The sequence below is a fragment of the Oxyura jamaicensis genome, chromosome 5 (genome assembly GCF_011077185.1).
Source record: "Oxyura jamaicensis isolate SHBP4307 breed ruddy duck chromosome 5, BPBGC_Ojam_1.0, whole genome shotgun sequence".
Taxonomy (NCBI): domain Eukaryota; kingdom Metazoa; phylum Chordata; class Aves; order Anseriformes; family Anatidae; genus Oxyura; species Oxyura jamaicensis.
Window position 1 is genome coordinate 25,368,482 of NC_048897.1, and position 19,793 is coordinate 25,388,274.

At 49.0% G+C, this 19,793-nt stretch overlaps 1 protein-coding gene across 2 annotated transcripts in view; it reads right to left on the reverse strand.

Annotated features, from left to right (window-relative positions):
- Positions 1–19,793, reverse strand: part of LOC118168094 (USP6 N-terminal-like protein) — a 77,421-nt gene that overhangs the window by 51,225 nt on the left and 6,403 nt on the right. The window contains exon 2 of one of the 2 annotated variants that reach the window (XM_035328211.1): positions 15,883–15,964. The gene's annotated coding sequence lies outside the window, so the exon portion shown is untranslated. Of the gene's footprint in view, positions 1–1,644; positions 2,134–15,882; positions 15,965–19,793 lie in introns of those variants that run through there. The other variant, XM_035328214.1, reaches the window with a different exon arrangement.

A 19,793-nucleotide genomic window follows, 5' to 3' on the forward strand; every position in this document is an offset into this window, starting at 1 on the left:
GGAATCCTGTGCATCAATTCGCTTGGGTGCATTATTATTTCCATCAAGCGACCCCAGGAAGAAGACTCTTACACTGGGACCTCTGAGGTGGGTTTTGGGTGCATTTGATTTTTAAGTCAGCTCTGGCAATTTAAAGAAATGGGGCTGGTTATTTTAATATCACACCTTCTGGCAAACCAAAGCAAGTTCGTATGCAGCTTTCAGTGCTTTTAACGGAGGGATTAAGTGAGAACAGCCAGCTTCTGTCCTCCTCTAGTTGAACGACGGCGATCACACCACTAACGAGCATCGCTCTCACTTCGTTTCTAGCTGCAAAGACAGAGCGAAGGGCGTGCAGCTACAGAACGGAAAGACTGTAGGTCTGCCTAACACTTCAGCAAGAGAGTAAATGCAAGATGTGCAACAAAAATGTCTGCTGAGTAATAGATACGGGGTCATGTGGGCGTGTTTCCAAATTCCTGCTCTTTAGTATCAACAACTCTTCTGGGAAGAAAGTCAATATGATGAAGCACAGACCATTTTTTTTCAACCAAGTCTGCAATTAACCTATTTTCTCTGCAATTAAGAGGTCAGCTCCAACCCCCGCCAAAGCCTTTGCCTAAAAGCAGACCCCAGAGCAGCCCAGTCAGGGCAGACAGTATCATCACCAAATATTAAGCTGTGGGCACCATAAAAAAGCCACCTATGTGCTGAGGCACGCAACTAAAGAGCCTGCAGGAGCCACTGGTTTCATGCGAAGCATGTTAGGAATGAAGAACGATTGTTCACTGCTCGGTGAAAGACGGTCAGATGGCATGTTATAAAAGTGCAACAAAAGGAGGAAATGCTTCTTCCGTGTGACACATGCTTGGGCTGGGGCACATTCTGCTGCTTCCATCAAGTTATAGAAGCTGCCTGAAAAGTAACACGCAAACTGCAGGAGAACAGGGCCATCTGTGGCTGCTAAAGCCACAACTCTTCCTCCTTCCCTGAGGATCCACTGTGGGTGTGTCTGGGCCAATGCTGGCCAAGGTGGACCTGGCTGGAGCCAGCGTGGAAGATCTTCCATGCTTGAGTCGCTGCTCAACACGCACTGCTGTTACGGTGCCAGTGGGGAGAGCTTTGGGCTCCAGCCCTTTGTCCTGGCATGTTAGGAGAACACCTCTGCAAGAGGAGCAGGCAAGAAGGGATCACAGACACTGCTAACTTCCACCTGCTCTTCCTCGGGCAGCAGATTTGAGAGGAAATGCTGTTTGCTCTGGGGCAGAGCCCCAAGCAGTGAGGGGCAGCACACCCGTCTTCTCCGCAGCGTGTCACTCAAACACACACTGCAAGCGGGTGAGAACGAGCCCAGCAACCCTTCACAGGGGGTCAGACTCCCAGCGATCCCCAGTGAGGTGTACAAGACCTACCCAGCACCCACAAGCACCCTGCTCACTGACAGCCTGTTTGGAAAGGCAGCTACTCCCAGCCCAACGAGCTTCACGAAGGAAATCTGAGTGTAGGAGGCACCTCCGTCTGCCCAGACAGCCCCGACACATCGACCACTGCAACCAGACACTGTGACGTGCTGACAAAGCTCTTGAGCCGCCAGCTAGGACAAACTTCCAGGAAGGCAAGCCAGGATCACCTCCACACCACAGCTTTTCCCCGATAAACACTTACCAAACCCATTAATGGCTGGACGATGCTGGAAGGCCATAAAAAATGATACACGCACAGGGAAAAGGAAGACAGCTCTGGGTTGTGCCGCTGAAGAAAGCTTTTTTAAGCCATTTATTCCTGCACTCGCCCTCTAGCATTGAAGCACCAAGACCTTGATGCTGGTTCCAAGCTGTTCCTCCGTTTGACCACGCAAGCATCCGAGGTGAGTGCCAGTGAGCCTGCCAGGATGGCTGCTGGGGAGTTTCTCCTTCAGCACAAAACCTCCCCTCACTCCATCAAACCGGGAGCAGACGCAGCACCAGTAACAAGGAGCAGAGAGATCAGAGATCCTTCTCCCTGCGGCATCCAGCCATCCAGAACAAAACAATCAGCAACAAAATCTCTTTTCAGGTGGTGGGGTCTCTTCTGGCACAGGTATCCACTTCTCCAGAGAGGTAATCACCAGGGATTTGTCCTCCAGACCTCGGCTGCTTTGCCAAGGCACTTTGTCTGCCTTCTGCCTCAGTGTCAGAAGTGCGCGCACAGAAAAGGAAGCACTGGCTCGTTGCTGTAGCTACTTTGCAACCGTGCTGACCAACTCTTCCTGTTTCTCTGCAGTCACCCTACACTTCCCACTCCCTTCAAGCATCCGGACGTGCTGCGAGCGGCCAGGGTCTCTCCCACCAGGTTACTCGTTCCAGCACTTCCGAATACAAGGAGGACAGACTTGTCAGGTGTTAAAATGACAGAGTGCTAAAACATTATGAGGATAAAAACATGGATGCTCTCACCAGTTGCTGGCTAAGTAAAAGCCTCTGAACTGAGGGGTGCGGACAGGACAGCCAGGGAAAAGCCTTGGTCAGGCATCTCTCACTCCACGGAGAGGTGAGGATTTAAGAGGCACAGCACAAACCTCTGGGGCTGGCAGGGACGGTTTTGGGGCAAAACCCTTTGCAGCTGCAGCACTTGTCTGGGGAGACAGGCACACGGGGCACAGCGGGTACCAGCAGCACCTCCCCTCCAGCACATCTGCTTTCTCAGGGAAGGCAGCACCACCTCCCCTGCACACTTCCAAACCCACCAACCCTTTCTCCATACCTACAACATATCCAAACAGTTCCAAGCTTGGCAAACCCATAAAGCAGTTCCCCCTCAAGTCCTGTCTGAAGGCAGAGGCGAGGAAGAGCCAGGCTGCAGTGCTGGGAAGGTCTGCACGCAGCGCTGCCGCAAGGCGCACACAGAGCTGTGTTATGCTTCAGGGCAGACAAATCCCTCCGCTCACAACATTAGAACCAGGACATCCCATCAATAGGGCCTGTTCATTCACAGTCCCCGAGCTGTGAGGAAATGAGAGCTGACAGCAGCATCAATACACGCAGTCTGTCCTCTCTGTTCACAGGACTTACACGCCAGCAACACCCCGCTGGCATTTCCTACCTGCTCTTTACATTTGGCACCCAGCCTCTTGTCACGCAGCTAAAACACTCTCATGTCTTCTCCCACCTCATCCTAGCTTCTGGCAGCAAGAACAAAAAGCAGGCCTCCTCCTCTGGTGTTACTTCTGGGTTACAGATGCTGGTATACAAACTATATACTATATAAATATATATATATATATATATATATTAAACATTCACTACCCTTATTCGGCACCCAAAACAAAGGGGTGGAGGCGAAGGCTGGGACCAGGTTCCCTTCCTCCCTGCTGTACTTCTCATTGCACTGAAACTGAGCCGAGGAACAGAACCAATGCTGCCCTGGAGAGATTTCATCTACGTGGGGCAAGAGCTGAGGCTTGCCTTCCTGCATCCCAGCTCAGCATCTTCTTCTTCGTCCCCCAGCCTGCTTTTGCCTAGGATTACACCACAGGAATGTCTGCATCACCTCTCAGATGGCTGTGCAGACTACACAACTCCTGCCATCTGAAAATGGCACCTTTCTGGCCAAAGCAGCAAACTTCGGAGGTCTCTGATGAGTTGTTTTTTCCTCCCTCAACTCTATCGGTTCATCTGAATAGCAAGCACTTCCTTTGTTAGTTTTGGTTTCTGTTTTGTTTGGAGGTTATTTCTGTCTGCTTACTTTTTTTTTGAGCTGCTCTTCATGAAAAAAGCCCAGCTCCAGGCTGCAGCGTGACCTGCGCGCTAGGACGGCTGGCAGACTGCTCTTTTTCATCTACTACTAACAGTTGCTTTTTTCCCCTTCAATTCCAGGCAAACAGCTCAGCCTCTAGGGAAAAGACACCACCTTTGCAAATCTCAAGTCAAGCCGAGTATTTAAGTGCAGAGACTGCAAAACACACACCTGCGAGGCACACAGACCCAGCCGGTGCCCTCCAACGTCTGCTCTGCAGCCTGGGGAGCAGCTCACTGAGCCGAGAAGGCTGGCAGCTCCTCGCCTCTCCCCTGCAGCAGGTAACCCCCAAAAAAGTCCTCTCTGAAGCTCACATCCACCTCACTGCTATTTTAATTCTGGCAAAAATAAAGCTGAAAGAACAAAGCAGACGTGGTTGTAGGCACAGTGTTTGGATTGAGATAAGCCTCCGTGAAACTTACGGCATGGATTATATTTGCCTTAAATCTATTTTAGCCAGCCTATGTTTGGACATCTATTGAGCACTACCCTCGATGCAACTTCATCCTTCATCAGCCTTGAGGGCTGATGAAAACGCAGACACCAGCCTTAATTCTGGCCTTGAACTGACACAATGACCAGCCACAACCACCCCGGGCGTGTGACTGTGCCCAGCTTCAGGGGCTCGCGGGCTCCAGGTCCTACTCGTAAAACAACACTCAGCTGTGTGCAGAGCATGTTTCAGATTAGGCTTTGTTTTCTTTTAATATTGTCAACTCTCATCTTTGAGGCCAGATCAAGAGATGGCTTTGCAATATTTTGCATTCATCTATCTTGATAAAACGCAGCAGTTATTTTTGTTTTGTTTTCCCCCCTGGTCTCAGAGGAATCTCCTTTGCAACACTCACAACCAAAGAATTAACGTCCGTTGGTCAAAAACATAGAACTAGGCAGGCTGGCCAGCTGCACGCTTTGAAGATCTTTTGTTGTTTTATAAGGCTGAACTAAGATAAATCAAGAAAATAATTGTTAGTTTCATAAACTGTAATTCTAGAATTTGATGGAAAATAACATGCAACTGCAATTAATCAGAAGACTTGCATTTGGTGGAGTCGCATTTCCCAGTTAAAAAGAAGGAGATGGCCCTATTTGAAGATCAACCCAACTCAAAACAAGCATGAGCACAGTGATTTTTCAAGGTTAGTCCCACAGTTAGGACAGCCCTTCGTGAGATATATGAACGGTTCTGGATAATGGGAGTAGTTACCTCATTCAAGCACACGGGTAAAGATTCATACTATGCATTCTGCAGGTTGCTCGTACCATAGCAATACCCAAAGTGCAAAAAAGGAGAAAAAGACACTGTCGCTCAGAAATAATATTAAGTATTCAGAGAACTGACAATTAAAAGCCTTTCCAAAAAATTACAGTTACCAACTGACCTAATTCTAACCAGGTTTTGCAAGGAGCAGCACCTTCAACTTCCTACGTTATACCTTTGCGTTTTTAGGCAACTAGGATTACACCTAGCTGTGTGACAGCCAGGTCCTGTGTTAAAGTATTCCTTCACTTAATCTACACATAGAAAGCCTCCTGAAATGTGAACGTTGGTATTTTTGGCTGGTATCTGAGAAAAACCAAAGAAACAGCTGCTCAGAGCAGCCTTAAGAGAAGCAAGGTTAAATAAGGACAGAAAATGCACCTCTTCCTACGGAAATATGTCGTTACCATGCTTAGAGTACTACTCCAGCTCAATATAAGCAAGCACCACATCATTTTGAAGCAAAATTATCACTACTGCTCCACATCTATCACCACGCTTCCCAGAGGGCCTGACACAACCACGTATGATTTCAAAGTGTTCAATTTCAAAGTGTTCAAGGGCTGAGAAACGAGGATTCAGCCTCCTGGGCTCTGAGCACGTAAACTACAGCTGCCCTTCCACCAAGCCTAGCCAAGGAAAAGCATCTCCAAAGGAAACCAGAAAGGTTTTAACTTTCAAGCACTCAGGTTTGCAGTTTTAAACACACAAACTCAGAAAAAAATACCCTGACATATGTTCATCTTGTGTAGTTTCTGTAGTGGCACCTTCATTACAGCGTGAAGCATAGATAGGAACTAATCAATTCAACATGTATTTGTCCTCCAGTTGCTTAACCAAAACATTTCTCTACAGCCATTTAAGTAGTTAGATCACAAGCAACCTGTTTTGACTAGATGTGCCACTGGTTTCTCACATGTGGATTTTATTGCAAAATTCTGGTGATTTTATTCCAAAGTACTGGGAAACAAACAAACAAACACGAGTTCAAAGGATAAATGGGAACAGTGACTTTAAAAAAGGTTAGTAATCACTACATGTGTCCCCCCCCCTCCTCCACACACACTTTTAATGCCTTTTTTTTTTTTCCTATCTGAATGGGAAAGGAAACCTACAACAATAAAATATTTCACGCCTTCGTGAGGAACAGCACTACGAGGGCCATCTCACAGCAATATATCACCTAAACAAAAGAAGGAAAAAAACCCGCACCAACCAACCCTTCCTTCACTGAAAAGGAACCGCATTACTGGCCCTTCAGTGCCTGCAGCAGAAACACTGTAAAAACACTCCTGTGCCCAGCTCTGTGCTCTGGCACGCTGCAAACAAAGATGAATTAAGGAGTCCCGAACCAGCAGCGTCTCCAGCGAGGACCGCTCTCCTGCACAGCGCTGGCTGCAGCCACATGCAGATCTGCTTCCAATTCGAACCAGAAGTGTAAATATACAGTCCTGTGCACAGGGAGCCCCAGCTCCAAGAGCATCCGTCCTGGTGCCAGATGCTCCGGCCAACACCATGCATGCACAGTAGCCGATGAGCGCATCATCCGTCGGAGCACATCCAACATGGTTCAGCTGGGGGCTGACCTACGGGACTGCAGAGCTCAAGCCCACGCAGCGGTGGAGTTCCCATCCCTGGAGGTGTTTTGGGGAGAAGCGTGGAGTCCCTGTCCCTGGAGGTGTTTTGGGGAGACATGCGGACATGGCAGTCAGGGACTTGGTTCAGTGATGGGACTCCATAGGTTAGGTTGATGGCTGGACTTGTGATCTTGAAGGTCTCTCCCAGCCTAGATGATTCCGTGATTCTGACCAGTTAATGCTCAGGGAACCTGGCTCCTGAACATCAGATCACAAGCTGCAAGCACTGCAAGGTCGTGGCTGTCTCCCAGCAGCTGAGGAGCCACCCGTGACTTGCTGTCCTGGGCGTGTGGCTCGTGGCCCATCCTCGAGCCCTCCACTCACTGTAGTCCTCCCACTGCCGGATCAGCAGATGCCTAGCACCCAACCAGCAAGGCCAACATCCACAGGCAGACAAGGAACAAGTCAGACACATCCCAGGAGACGCCACTGCTATGCCACAAATACCACCTACCTGGGCTGACATAACCCAAAGCCTTTCACCAGTATTCAGTCCCCAAAGTGGAGGGAGGAACCAGCCACCCAAAAAAAAAAAACAACAATGCCCACTCATTGGCTAAAAGATACTTAGTTCCAAGAAATATCAGTGGGGAAAGCTGTTATTGCTGCTTGAGTTAGGGGAGCAAACCTAAGTCTTTACCCAGCCAGGAGACCACGTTCCAAACAAACTACAGGAGATCTGCAGACGTGCATCGTGCTGACCCAGAGCCCAGCTTCTGAGAGCAAAGGGGGTAAAAGAGATCAATATCCTCAGCGCCAAGCGATATCAGGCCCAGGAAACCAATATGCATAGAAATCCCAGTAATAACCTGTCATTTCTGGAGAGAATTGCAGGGGGGAGAAAATAGTTGTTGGGCTGGAAGAGGAGGAACAGATGCTGTTTAGAAACCTAGAGCAGAGTTCATTACATTGTCAGAAACCTCAAGTTTTAACAAAAGTAAATGCCATCAAGCCTATGAAGTCCTCCTCAAAGCTGAACTTAGCATGATCTTAAAGAAAACCGTCCAGAAAAAACAAACAAGAAGCCCACAAGAATCATGCTTTCAGAAACTCAAACGTGAGCGCTACAAAACAGCGTTCCTGCCTGGAGCTTCAGATACAAGACGTGCTGTAAGAGGAAGAATTGCTCCCACGTTTCTGCAAAGTGACTTCAAGGACTCCAAAAGCATTTAGGAAACTGCTTTGGTCAAAATCAAAAAAGAAAAAAGCTCATAAAATTAGAAGACAATGTGAACAATGCTGAGCTATTCAGGCAAAAATGAAAGCTGCTGTCGGGAGGGAAGGGGAAATGCCCACCACAATAGCTCTGGGAAACACTGCCCAAAACCCTCAGGAAAGAAAGAAAAATGAAAACATACTTTCAGAAATGCAGGATGGCCAGTGCTTAGAAGCAACACAAAGGAACTGCAGCAGATGCATGCTAGGACTAAAGACCAAAAAAAAGAAAGTCACTGAGCTGGAGTCACCTATTCCAGCTGCCCCTGCCCGGCTGTTTGCCCATTTTCCTCCTTTTCAAGCCCTTTCTGCAAGGCCGGAGCTGTTTTTGCAAGAGCTGGGGGAGAATTTCAACCCAGGGCAGGCTGCTGCTGCCTCCTGCGTGCTGCTGCTTGTGCAAGAGCAGGGCGTAGGGCTCTCAGCATCACCCAGCGTCTCGTTACTCAACCCTGCCAGGAGCCTCTGCTGTCGCAGCCGCCTCCTGTTTTTAGGTACCTGCACGAGGTTTTATTCACAGCGCTCCCCGTCCCCCCAGCTCCTTCTAAAGTAAAGGCAAAGCGATGGGAAGGCACCTCTGTGGGATAAACATGGGGCTGAGGAGGGGAAGAGCAGACAAACATCTCGCCTTCCCATTAGCTACAGAAATACCGTGCCTGCTGCTTCTTCTGCAGGTGCCTTGTTAAAAACCCCCGCCACAGGAGGCGGACAGCAAGGGCTTCCTTCAAGCCACGGCTTAACAAGCAGCAAATAACCTCGGCAGATTTACGTGCAGCCTGCTAAATGGCAGGTCCCGAAGCAGCACCTAGTCCCATTTCCATGCAAAGCACAGCTAGCCAGGCCTGAAGAACAGCTACCCCAGAAAAAAATAAAAAATAAAATAAAGATCAATCGCTATGGCCACCTGAGGGATGAGACAATACACGTGGAAGTACCACCACCTCCTTGCACTGACTGGCATCCCTGCTAGAATAACCACAGACTACCACAGGCACCGCTGTATGGATTTTGCAGGGCTAGGTAACAACCAGTTCTCCTAGAAACCCCCTCCCCCCAAAGCCTTTTTGTCTCCACATTGCTGCTTCCACCAGCTTCCTCAGCCTCATCTGCCTCCAGCTGGCAGCACAGAGCAGGGCCCTCCCTCACCTGCTCACAGGAACCTGGAGAAAGGAGCCCAGCCACAGTCACAACTTACCTCTGGCTCTCCTCAGTCTCTAAAAAACAGGAGAAATGCAAGACCAAAGCTCCTGTGAGGCCAGAAAACTGGAGTCGGCACAGACTGCACCATCCACAGCACCCTGGATCCCAACAGGGGATCCAAGCAAGCAGCTGTAACTTCAGCTTTATAACTCACCAGCACACCAGCCCCAAGTCCTCCAGCAACATTATCGCTCTCCTTGCCTTGCCTCCAGCTACGTAAGTCTTTCTGTATCTCAAAGACCTGAAAGTATTTTTTATTCTTTAACAATCCTGCAATTCCTCTGAGAGCTGCTTAGGATGAAAAAAAAAAAAGCTTATCAGATGAGAGCAGGACTCTGAAGCAGAGCAGTGGCATTTGTCTAGAAAAAGTGGCACCACTCAGACGTTATCAAGCAAGGAGCAAAACAGAGCCAAGCCAAGTCTTAATGAAAGCTGTGTGTTTTATTTGAGGAAAACAAACAACTTGACTAAATTGAGACTCAGCCAAAGAGGAAAAAAAGCAACACAATCCTTTATGAACTGATAAAGCATCAGATAGCCTGTTGCATTTCTAGCTTAGAGAATAAAAGAGGAAAAACAGAATATCCTTATTGTTCAGCTTCTCTCGACTTCTGGGACTTGGTTTTTGGCCGGAAGCCTGGTTTGCACCTGAGGGTAATGCAAAAAGGAACATAAAAACCCCAACCTGAATGACAACTGAAGAGCAGCCATCTGCGGGGGCGTTCCTCTTTCCAAACCAAACTTGGAATGAAAAGGGTTTTCCAAAGACTCAGCCAAGGAAAGAGAAACTTCAGAAGGAGCCTCAGTGGGGTCTGCTGGAGAGCACGCTTTGCGCTAATATCAGGGCAAAGGCATTACTCCCCTTACCGACTACCAGCAGCCCCTCCTAGATGTCCACTCGCTGTTACTTTTTTTTTTAATGCAGCAAAAGCTGCTGGAAAGCATGCTTTGTTTGGAAACTGAATGTGCAGAGAAGACTTGGCTAGTGCCATGCCTTTCACCCCAGGTCACCGAAATGCTGCCCATAAGATGGTCACCGTCACCACCTTCCTCGCATCCCATTTTACTGCTGCCAACCACGACGGGGCAAGTAATTATACAGCAGGGCAGAGCAGGGGAGAACCTGAGTCACCTCGTGGGAAAAGCAGCAATTTAGGCAGCCACCAAACTGCCTTCGGTGAGGGCTTCACGAGGTCTTTGCATGTGAAAGCAAATTCAAACAGCCTTAAATTTGTGCTGTCATGGTTACAGCCTGCCGGGTAACCACAAACTGCTCAGTGCCCACGAAACAGACCTGCATGTCACAACTGCTCATCTGCTCTGAACGAAGGCCTTAAAAGTGGTGATCTGAACCTTGTGAAAATGGCCTTCGCTGGCAGCAACCCAGATACAGCCTTCCCTCCGCTGCAACCACACCTGCAGACCTCGATCTCAAAGTTTAGCCACATACACAGCCGTTCCGTGCGTGCCAGACTACGTGGGGCTAAAGGCTGCCACCCCAACAGAGCTCTCAAGCTGCTCAATACACAGAAAATTTGGGGAAAAATAAGTAATTCAGGCTACAGCAGACTGAGTCCTGACCATCCTCCAGTGCTCACAGCTCTGCGCTCCCAGGAGGATCAGGAAATTCCCCTTCTGCTGGCTGCAAGAGGACCATTTGACCCAAAAGGAACAAAGAGGTTTTACTTTCTGAAGCGAAACCCTGCACTCGCCCCCATCCCCAGGCACATCCTCCACGGGCAGGGAGCTCACAGCCTCCCTTGGTACTCTGTTGCAGGCCAGGACTACCTGCTTGAGATGTGCCAGGAACCAAACTACTTACTAAGACAACATCGTGATGTGAAATTGAGCCGTGCAACTCCTTGCCACGAGGCGTTTGCTCTGCTCGCAGTTTACGGGGTTTCAGAAGCAACAGGATGGGCTGGGGAAGAACCCCCAGCCATGGGCACCGTGCACGGGCACACACGCTGCCTTGGGGTGTCAGCGGACCATGGTTTTCTGCAAGCTCCACAATCTCTCTCCCCTTCGACAAGGGCAACGTCACCAGCAGCGTAATTCTTCCAGCTAAGCCCAACCATCAAGTCCTTGTAGGAGAAGGTGAGGATCAAACCACCAGCCTGAAAAAGGCAGATGAAGGTGGACAGGGGCTTTTGTTGGTGGTGGTGGTTGTTTTTTGCTACTACTGAGCAGAATGAGGCTGCTCAGCCTTTATCCAGCTCTTTAGAGTAGCTCCACTACTGCTGCTGGAGGCAGGGCACTGCTTTAGACGCAATCAGTTTCAGCTGTACCCCTGGTTCAACCCGGTACGGCTGTCTTTGCACTCTCTAAAGCAGCAGATTAAAATACATGCCCACACACTTCCAGCACAGCACAACCACAACAGCAGGAATTCACCGATAGAAGTATTTTCCTAATAGAGTACTCAAAGCTGGAGGTGGACACCTCCTCCAAGCACTCAGCTGCTGGAACAAAACCTGCTGTGCTTTCTCCCAGGGCTCAAAAGAAGAGCTGACCCAGGGATGCCCCGAGATTCCTGTTCATTTCGTAACAAGCCGCTGTAAAAGGAAATTGAGCTGAATATTCACGTGCTTAAGGCCATTTAAAGTAGAGACTTACTTTCCTAATGTATAAGGGTTCTTCCAGCCTTCTGAGGGTAAGAGACAGGAAAAGAAATGCCTTTCAGGGAGAAAGCACTAATGAGAAAGGAGTTCCCCCTGAAACAATTAGCAGTACAAGGTAAAAAAACTAACAAACTTTCCCTAAGGAAAGGCTTAAAAATAATTAAACCTATATATCCAAAGCTCATTGCAGTCTACTAGATCTACTGCTGTATTAGCTCTTTAATTGCTGCAGCTTTTCCAGAGCTTGTGCAATGCAGAAGAAAACACTCCCTAGGACCATTTTTATTTAACCCAGTATATTGGTTAACCACAGGAACAAACTGACGAAGGAAACCTACATCCAGGAGGGCTCCCAGGCATCGGGGGCATGGGGCTAGGCACCGCAGCGACGTAGGGACACATGTGTCCCTCATCAGGCACCGTGTTCTGCAGCCTGTGCCAACAGGGAATGTTCAGAATATGTTTGCAGGGAACTAGGCAAAGCTGAGTAGCTAAAACAATCCTGATTTGCCAACTGATACAGATGGTTTTCAACAGGAAGATAACATGTCTTCGGAAAAGAGAAGCCCTCCCAGGGAGAAGAGGGTCACTTCGGCACTTTGTTTTTCCCAGTCTTCTCAGGAGGCTGAGCAGGAAAAGAAACAGAGTTCCCAGCGCATAAATTCTTTTATCAGGTGAGGCTGGATTAACTCCCCAGAGAAGATTACTGCTCTGGGCAGTTAGTGGGTGCTCTTACCTCAGTTCTCCTGGTGCTCTTGTCCCAGTGACTGAAAGAGAACTGAAAAGTTTCGTCCCCAGTTCCCTTGCAAAGATGCAGCTCCACGCAGGCCACGCTGTTCAGCAGAGCAGAAAAGCAGCAAAGCACATCCCCTCAGACTGAACGCAGAATACATATAACGTCCTAGTGCTGTTTCCCTTCTTTCTTCCGTTTTCTAAACATTCAGAAGAAAATCGACACTCAGACATCTCTCCCCATCTTCTTAATGGAACTGTAACAGGCCTGCTGTGCAATTGTCTGCAAGAGGCTCTGGAAAATCAAGAAGGACAAAGCAAACCACAGGGGTTAACCTGCGGGGCAGCTACTTAAGTAGAAGCCGCAGAAAACAAATTTCTAGACACACACGTGGAGCTACGTCTCATTTGTCAGAGGAACAAGCATCAAAGGCTCTGAACACAGCCATCCACCTCCTGCGTCGTGCTCGGGGGGCTTGTGCTTGTGGTGTTGTTACCATTAGCTGCAACGGTGACCCCGTAAAAGGAGCGGTGGAAACGTCAGGGAAGATGGAAGAACAAGCAAGAAGATCACCTCCGAAGGGCAGCTCTTTGTGTGACAGGCTGGTTCAAGACCCAAAACGGTTACAGGCAGTTGGTCAAGCCAAGGAGGCACGTGAAGACAGTTTGTCCTGGGGCAGCAGCCGGGGAAGAGGGGACAAAGAGCTGCAGCAGCGCCCTGGGAAGTCCCACACACCGCTCTATTCATTCCGGTGCCCGACAGGGGCACCGAAATACGGGGGTGATGAAGCTTGTAGCATCCCCTGTATCCCTCCATTACCTGCCCAACTCCCAGCAATTCAATTATCCGATGCAGCAAGTGCGACGTTGTCCTCAGCTGTGATCAACCACCCTTCTGCTCTCACAACAGCATCTCAAGCCGTGTTTCCAAATCAGCATTTAGCTTTTTTGCTAGCTAATACATTTCCTCTCTCCCCCTCTCCCTCCCTTCCCCCATCCCGTGGATTTGGTGAAATTGCTTCTTCTGCAAATCACACTGCAAATGCTGAACTTTTGCCAATTAGACAGGGAAAGTCTTGGCTAAAAATAAACCCAATTGGAGCAGAAAATAGACCCCTTTGCAGTAAAATAGTGGATTATACATGCAAGCAGGCCTGACAGGAGAACACAGCCTCCAGATTTGCATAAGAATCTCATCAGGCTCAACAGATAGCATCTGCAGCTACATTAACTTGCCCCATCTTGAAAAACAAAACAGGAAAAAAAGAGAGAGGTGAGACTAAGGGAGGGATAGGGTTGAGGGCACTGGGGTAAATCAAGTTTCCATCTGTTTTGCCAGCATTTCAGATCCTTCACACATGCACACACCCCAGCACATCTGTGACTGGCAAGCAAAGAACAAAGCTCGCCTTTGAAGGAGCCACAGGAGCTCACTGAAAACACAGTTCTCCTGCTCAGGAGAGCCTCCCAAGACCCCTACTCCTCCAGCAGGCTGGGCACGCAGAAAAGGATGCCAGGACAAGAAGGGCTCCAGCCAACACGGGCCTGTGCTCCCTGAGAACCCAGCTGCTCTTTGTCTGTAGGAGAGGAAAAGGATGACAAACTGTTCCCTACACGGCCGCTACAGGAGGCAAAACCCCATTACAGGAAATCCACTGCAATGTTTCAGGCATGGAAGAAAACAACTTGTGCTTTTGCCACCTGAGTCACCAGCAGTCTGGGGCACTGATTCAGCACCGCTTCCCTCCGAGGCAGACACACCTCAGGAGACCAGCCAACGGAGACCACGCTTACCTTCACCGCTCCCCTTGTCATTACGTTCCTGACTTTCAATAGAGGTCTTCTGAGCTAGCATATAACCTTAAGAAATAGAAAGCACGCCCAGAAGGCTAGCACGGGAAGCGCAAGCCCTGCTAACTGCCTCTGCCATCAGCTCAGACACAGGGAGCACGTTGTCTTCTTGTGCAGGGTGATAAACCCCAGGAAATACCCAGGATAAGCTCCCAGGAACAGCTCCGCCCTACCTCCTACTCCTCCAGTGCATTTGCTGCACCACCCAGACAACCCCAGCTGAACCAGGTTTTCAAGAAAGATTGGTTCCCCTAATTAATCCACTTGCCTTTTTAGGGAGCAAGAAAGCTTCATGCAGTGAATTAAGGATTACGTCCTCCTACGACCAAGAGGGCGGCTTTAGACTGGCCAAGTGCAGTGCTGTTTTCAGAAGGGATCTGTCAGGGACGGACCTTTGGAAATGAAGCTTTTTGTTTGTTTTGTTTTAACTTCAGGAGCGTTTGCGGTAAGCTGAAGCTCGGTGTGCCAGGCCAATCTCTCCACATTCACCAACGCACCTACAGCAGCATCCATCTACCTCAGACCTCCCCTGAGCGACCACAAACGGCAAAATATTCCACTTCAATCCCCACGGCTGCACACATGCCTCCAGCCAGCTGGGAACACAATTGCAGTCACTAAAGAAGCAGCCCTGACAGCAACACAGTAATTGAAATCAAGGAGCATGCAGACCTGCTGGTAGCATAGCGAGGGACGATTACTGAAGGCATCTTGGCAACACAAACCAACTCAAGCAACCCACTTTCATTGCCAAACACTTTCAGAGAGCACAGGTGAGATTTTTCAGCTGAGCACTGATGCCTTAAAGCAATAAACACGCTGAATAACTCAAGCAAGAAGATGCACTGGGCAGCACTGGGCACAACTCCACTACTTCCAACAGCAATCGGCGGCTGAGCCGAGCAATAATTATCCAGGGAAGAATAAGCTGCTACAGGCTGCAAGTAGAGACACATTAAGAAAACAGCAGTAGACTTGCTCATGTATCAAGGCGAAAGCAGCAATCTGAGGTCCCACTGAGGAGGGTGGGTGCACGCATGCTGTAGGGGAGCGAGCAGAGAAGGGCAGCACAGCAGCAGCACACATATGGGAGCTCCCAGAGCGTGGCCAGGTGCCCTGCTGGGACAGGACACGGGCTGCCCCCGTGGCAGGCAGGGGGAAGAAGATGGGTTTTGTATTCAAAACACCTCATACGTTCAAGCTCAGACAATCAGGTGAGGATTTTTTTTCCAGAAAGCAAACCCCAGCTCGCAGCCTCCTTGTGTTTGATGATGACACGATGCTCTGCACAACATGTATGGGAGCAAAGACGGTCCAAGCTCTGGCAAAAAACGCAGCTCCTCCTGCTCGAAGCACACTCCTGGCCCCAGCTGAAGCATTGCTTCCCCACAGCTGAAGGCCAGGAGAAGCAGGAGGAGGTCTTTACTCTGGACTGAGGGCTGGATACAGCCCCCCACCCCGCAGCATCCCGCAGGCTGCCCACTCAGCAGTGACAGCACATTTTCCAACCCTCTTCCCACAAGGCTGTCGGCTAAGCTAAACGAAGACCTTACCTTCTGCATGGGTGTTTTCACATCTGCACAGAAGAAAGCATTCACTGAACGGCGTGATGTACCTGCTCAGAGCGTCAGCTTCCCCGAAGGCACCGACAGTGAGCCAGAGCACAAACCCCATTGGCATACAAGAACTGGCAAATCCTGCAAGTGTCAGAGAGAATGTTAATTAGTGACATTAATAAGACGTGGCTGGTAAAAGGAAGGGAAGCCAAGTCTACCTTAGGAGAGACTGAAGGATGCTAGATCTCTGCACTGAACATACTCTTGCCTAGTCCTTGTCAACAGCTGAGCTACCAGACACAAGGTTTTAAGGGACTTACCCAAAAATCGCAGAAGGAAGCCAAGAAAAAAGGCAAGACTATCTGTCCCAAAACAAAGCTGTTCACCCAGCAAAGCTTCCTCAGCAGTCAATGCAGTGAAGTTATAATGTCTAAGCAGGAGAGCAAACAATAGGCTGATAAATTGCATGAGTGATCACCTGCTAAGCTCTCCTACCCCTTTGTGACACTGACGAAGATCTGCACTATAGCTCTTCTGCAATTCCTTCTACTTCCTAAAGCAGGTGAATCACATCTGACATCAGAGCCACGCTGCTCATTTCACTATTATTTATTCAACATGATGGTTTCATCATGTAAATGGTTTGCTACTTCCTACCAATCACTTTATACAGCCTCTGTAGGTGAGTCACACCAAAAGATAACTAGCAGCACAGAGCAAAAGCAGTGACAGAAATCTGCTCCACCGGCTGTGGAAACACCCAGCTGGAGGTATTCAAAGTACCCGCTGCATGCTGATGAAAAGACATCAAAAAGAGAGGTCTTCCTGGAAACATTTCTAAGCAGCCATAAGGAGACGTTTGCCTGGCCGCACATCTAAAGCGGAGGTCACCATGTAGGGTAACAGAAGTCAAACATGGGATGGTTTTACTCTTCCTGTTCTGTTCACAGAACGGCTCGGGGACAGCAACAAGCAGAGTCACTGAACGACCATCCTTCAGCATGTTTTAACTGAGAGGGAATTTGAAAATGGGGAAGGTAAGGAAACAGGTATGGCAAAGCCCCACAGGGACAGTGAGGGTGGGGCAACTTCTCTGAGCAGCTCTTCAGTCAAAGCACCAAAACGGCAAGGGGGACGCACTGAGGTTTTAATAAAAAGGATCAGCCCAAGGATGTCTCACGTATTTCCTGCCAAACGAAGGACCTTGTTATAAAGTGCAAGAAAACTTACTCATGCAGTGCACAGGTTTACCTTGGACTGAGAAAAAGAGACTTATTTATTTTCCCTAGTCTCTGTGCATGACTCATGGACATCAGCTTTTGCCAACCAATATTAAAAAAAAAAAAGAGAGAAAAATCATAATCCATTAACCCTCCCCCCATTTTCCCCTTTCTGCTTTCCCATTACAGAAGGACTGAAGTCATTTCTAAGGACGCAAACAATGCTGAAGACCACAGCATGGACATCGTATGCAAGCCTCAAGCACAAATTTCCATTGCTGTTTATAATGCTCTCCCTGTTGCTTTACATTACTGCTCTAACCAGAACACGAGTTATTTACTCATGTTATGTACCTCCAGGAGGATCTTTGTTGTTTTTCTTTTGAAGTTGCTAACTGAACACCGTTCTGTAGTGGAACATAAAATCTCTACAAAGACAGAAATAACACAACACACATCCAAGCTGGCCAATAATCTTCAGTGACAGCTTATTTATGCAGTACAGAAACACAATTTCCCCCCAGCAAGGAAATTCCTGCCTTAACTTCACATGGCTTACATCTGAAAGGAACTGCAGGAGCTTTGTATGGCTTCATCCGTGTCAGCATCAACCCACTCCTGCACTGGGGCCCAGCCTGCTGCTCGGGAAGCAGCAGAGCTCCCTTGGATAAAACCATTGCTCCCTGCCTCCTCCTTCGGCTCCTTTCCTCTAACAATTTTCTTGATGCGATTGCTGCTACTGGACAATGTTACAGAAACATGACTGCAAAGTTCAAACTCATCTCCCACCAGTACTGCTGAGCAAAGCAAACAGAGATGCTTGTAGCTTCTCTAAGTGCTGCTGACTGCTGGATTTAATAAAACCCATATGCAGGTGGCCTGGCCTGCCTCCCCCCCAAAGCAATCACAACTCTCAGACAAAGCATTTTGTCCCACAGCCGCCAGATACGCTGGAAACACAGCTTGGTGCCAAGGATTCAGCTATGTGCTCTCTGTTCCCGAGCTCCCCTCTCAGCAAAGTCTCACAGGGTCCAGCAGCGCCGTTCCCCCAGGGCCGCTCTCCTCCAGATACAACCATGTTGTGGGCAACAAAGTTGGGAAGCACAGGGGTAGAGGACTGAGAGATGCAGGGTGACTTACAAAGGGAAAGGGTAAGGGTTGAAGGGTGCAAGCAAAGCAATGGGGCAGAGAACCAGCATGGCTCTGCACAGTGGGAAGGATGGCAACAGCCCTGCGCCATTTGGCTGGCCTGGATGATCTCGACTGACCTTGGAGAAGGTCTTTTCAAACCTAGATGATTCAATGATAAGCAACAAGAGAGGCAGCACTGGTCAAGAGAGCAGGCAAGGAACTGGGAGGGGACACAGAGGCTGCAAGGGGTTTGCCAGTCCCCAGGGCTGACCCCACAGCTTTGCTCATGCCCCTGTCAAGAGCAGATACACCAACCATAAAATACACACCACTTTTAAGTCTAAATAGGGGTGCAAGGTGTTTCCTGTCAACACTGAGAAATCATCAAGTTTTGTTTAAGAGGCTTATGGTAATTTTCTTCCCCCCTCCTGCAGCCTGCTGGTGATCATCCTGCCATACCAGCATCTTCAAGCTCAAGCACACAGCTCTGGCCCCCTGCAGGCAACAACGAGGTTTAATTTTGGTGTGGTTTTCAACAGGAATGATGCTTGGTCCCCTCGATACAAGCACATATGACTAACTCTTCAGGTATGGCTAGCACACCAGAAGAGCTATCAAAAATACACAGGCTCCCCAGCCTGCAGACCTTGCAAAGTCATTGTCAAGGAAGTAACGTTCAAACAACAAGCACTTAAGACAACAGCTTTTCATCCTGAGACAGGTCATATAAATGCTTATAACAAGTTGGGCAGGAAAATAAACCTACCCCTAGGCCTATGGCCAGAGGAGAACAGGATGGCAGGACCTGGCCTGCTCCCTCCCAGAGAGGCATCAGGCCCAGGTCTGCAGTGTATTTAAGCAGAGAAATACATTTCTCTTTTAAAAGCTGAGCTCAAAGTCTTCCCAGAGGGATACCTCCCCTGGGTTAATTGGGAAGCTGAACGTTTTCAGCTGTTACTCCGCACGTACACGAAGCTGTCTGTCAGCAGCACCTCAAAGGGCTCTACCAACTTCAAAGCCTCTCAGAAATGTTAACACACACTGCAGCCCTTGCCCATCCTTTGCAGGGAGGGAAACTGAGGCAGACGTAGCACAAGCAAGTTAACAATGAAATCACCACCCAATTTTCCAGCTGGATGCTCCACTGGAGCCATGTGGTTGCCCTCAGCAAAGTGGTGCTCATTCCCTCTGACACTGCCCTATCCCACAGGGCCTCCAAATCTTCTAGATCAGCCTCATCCCTCTCTCAGAGTCTCACAGAATTATCAAGCTAACATCAAATGTGCTTTTTTTTCCCCCACAGCTCCGATAAATCCAAAAAAGCAGGCCGTTCCTCATACACAGTGACTGCCTGTGGTGTAGCCCCTGTGGAGACAGGAGCGCCCAGCGCTCGTGTTTCGCCTCATGCCTCTGGGGTGCAATTAACCCATCAACTTAGCTGATCCCAAACTATCTTTTGCTGCCAAAATAGACAGTCCTGCCTTCTCCCTCCTCCCCCTTCTACATGTCCCAGTCATCTCCTCCATGCTTGCGGTAGCGACCATGGCTCGTTTGATCCAACTGGAAGCCATCCCAGAAAGAAAATAAGAGGGGAAGGAGCCTGATTTCTGGCAGGAGCA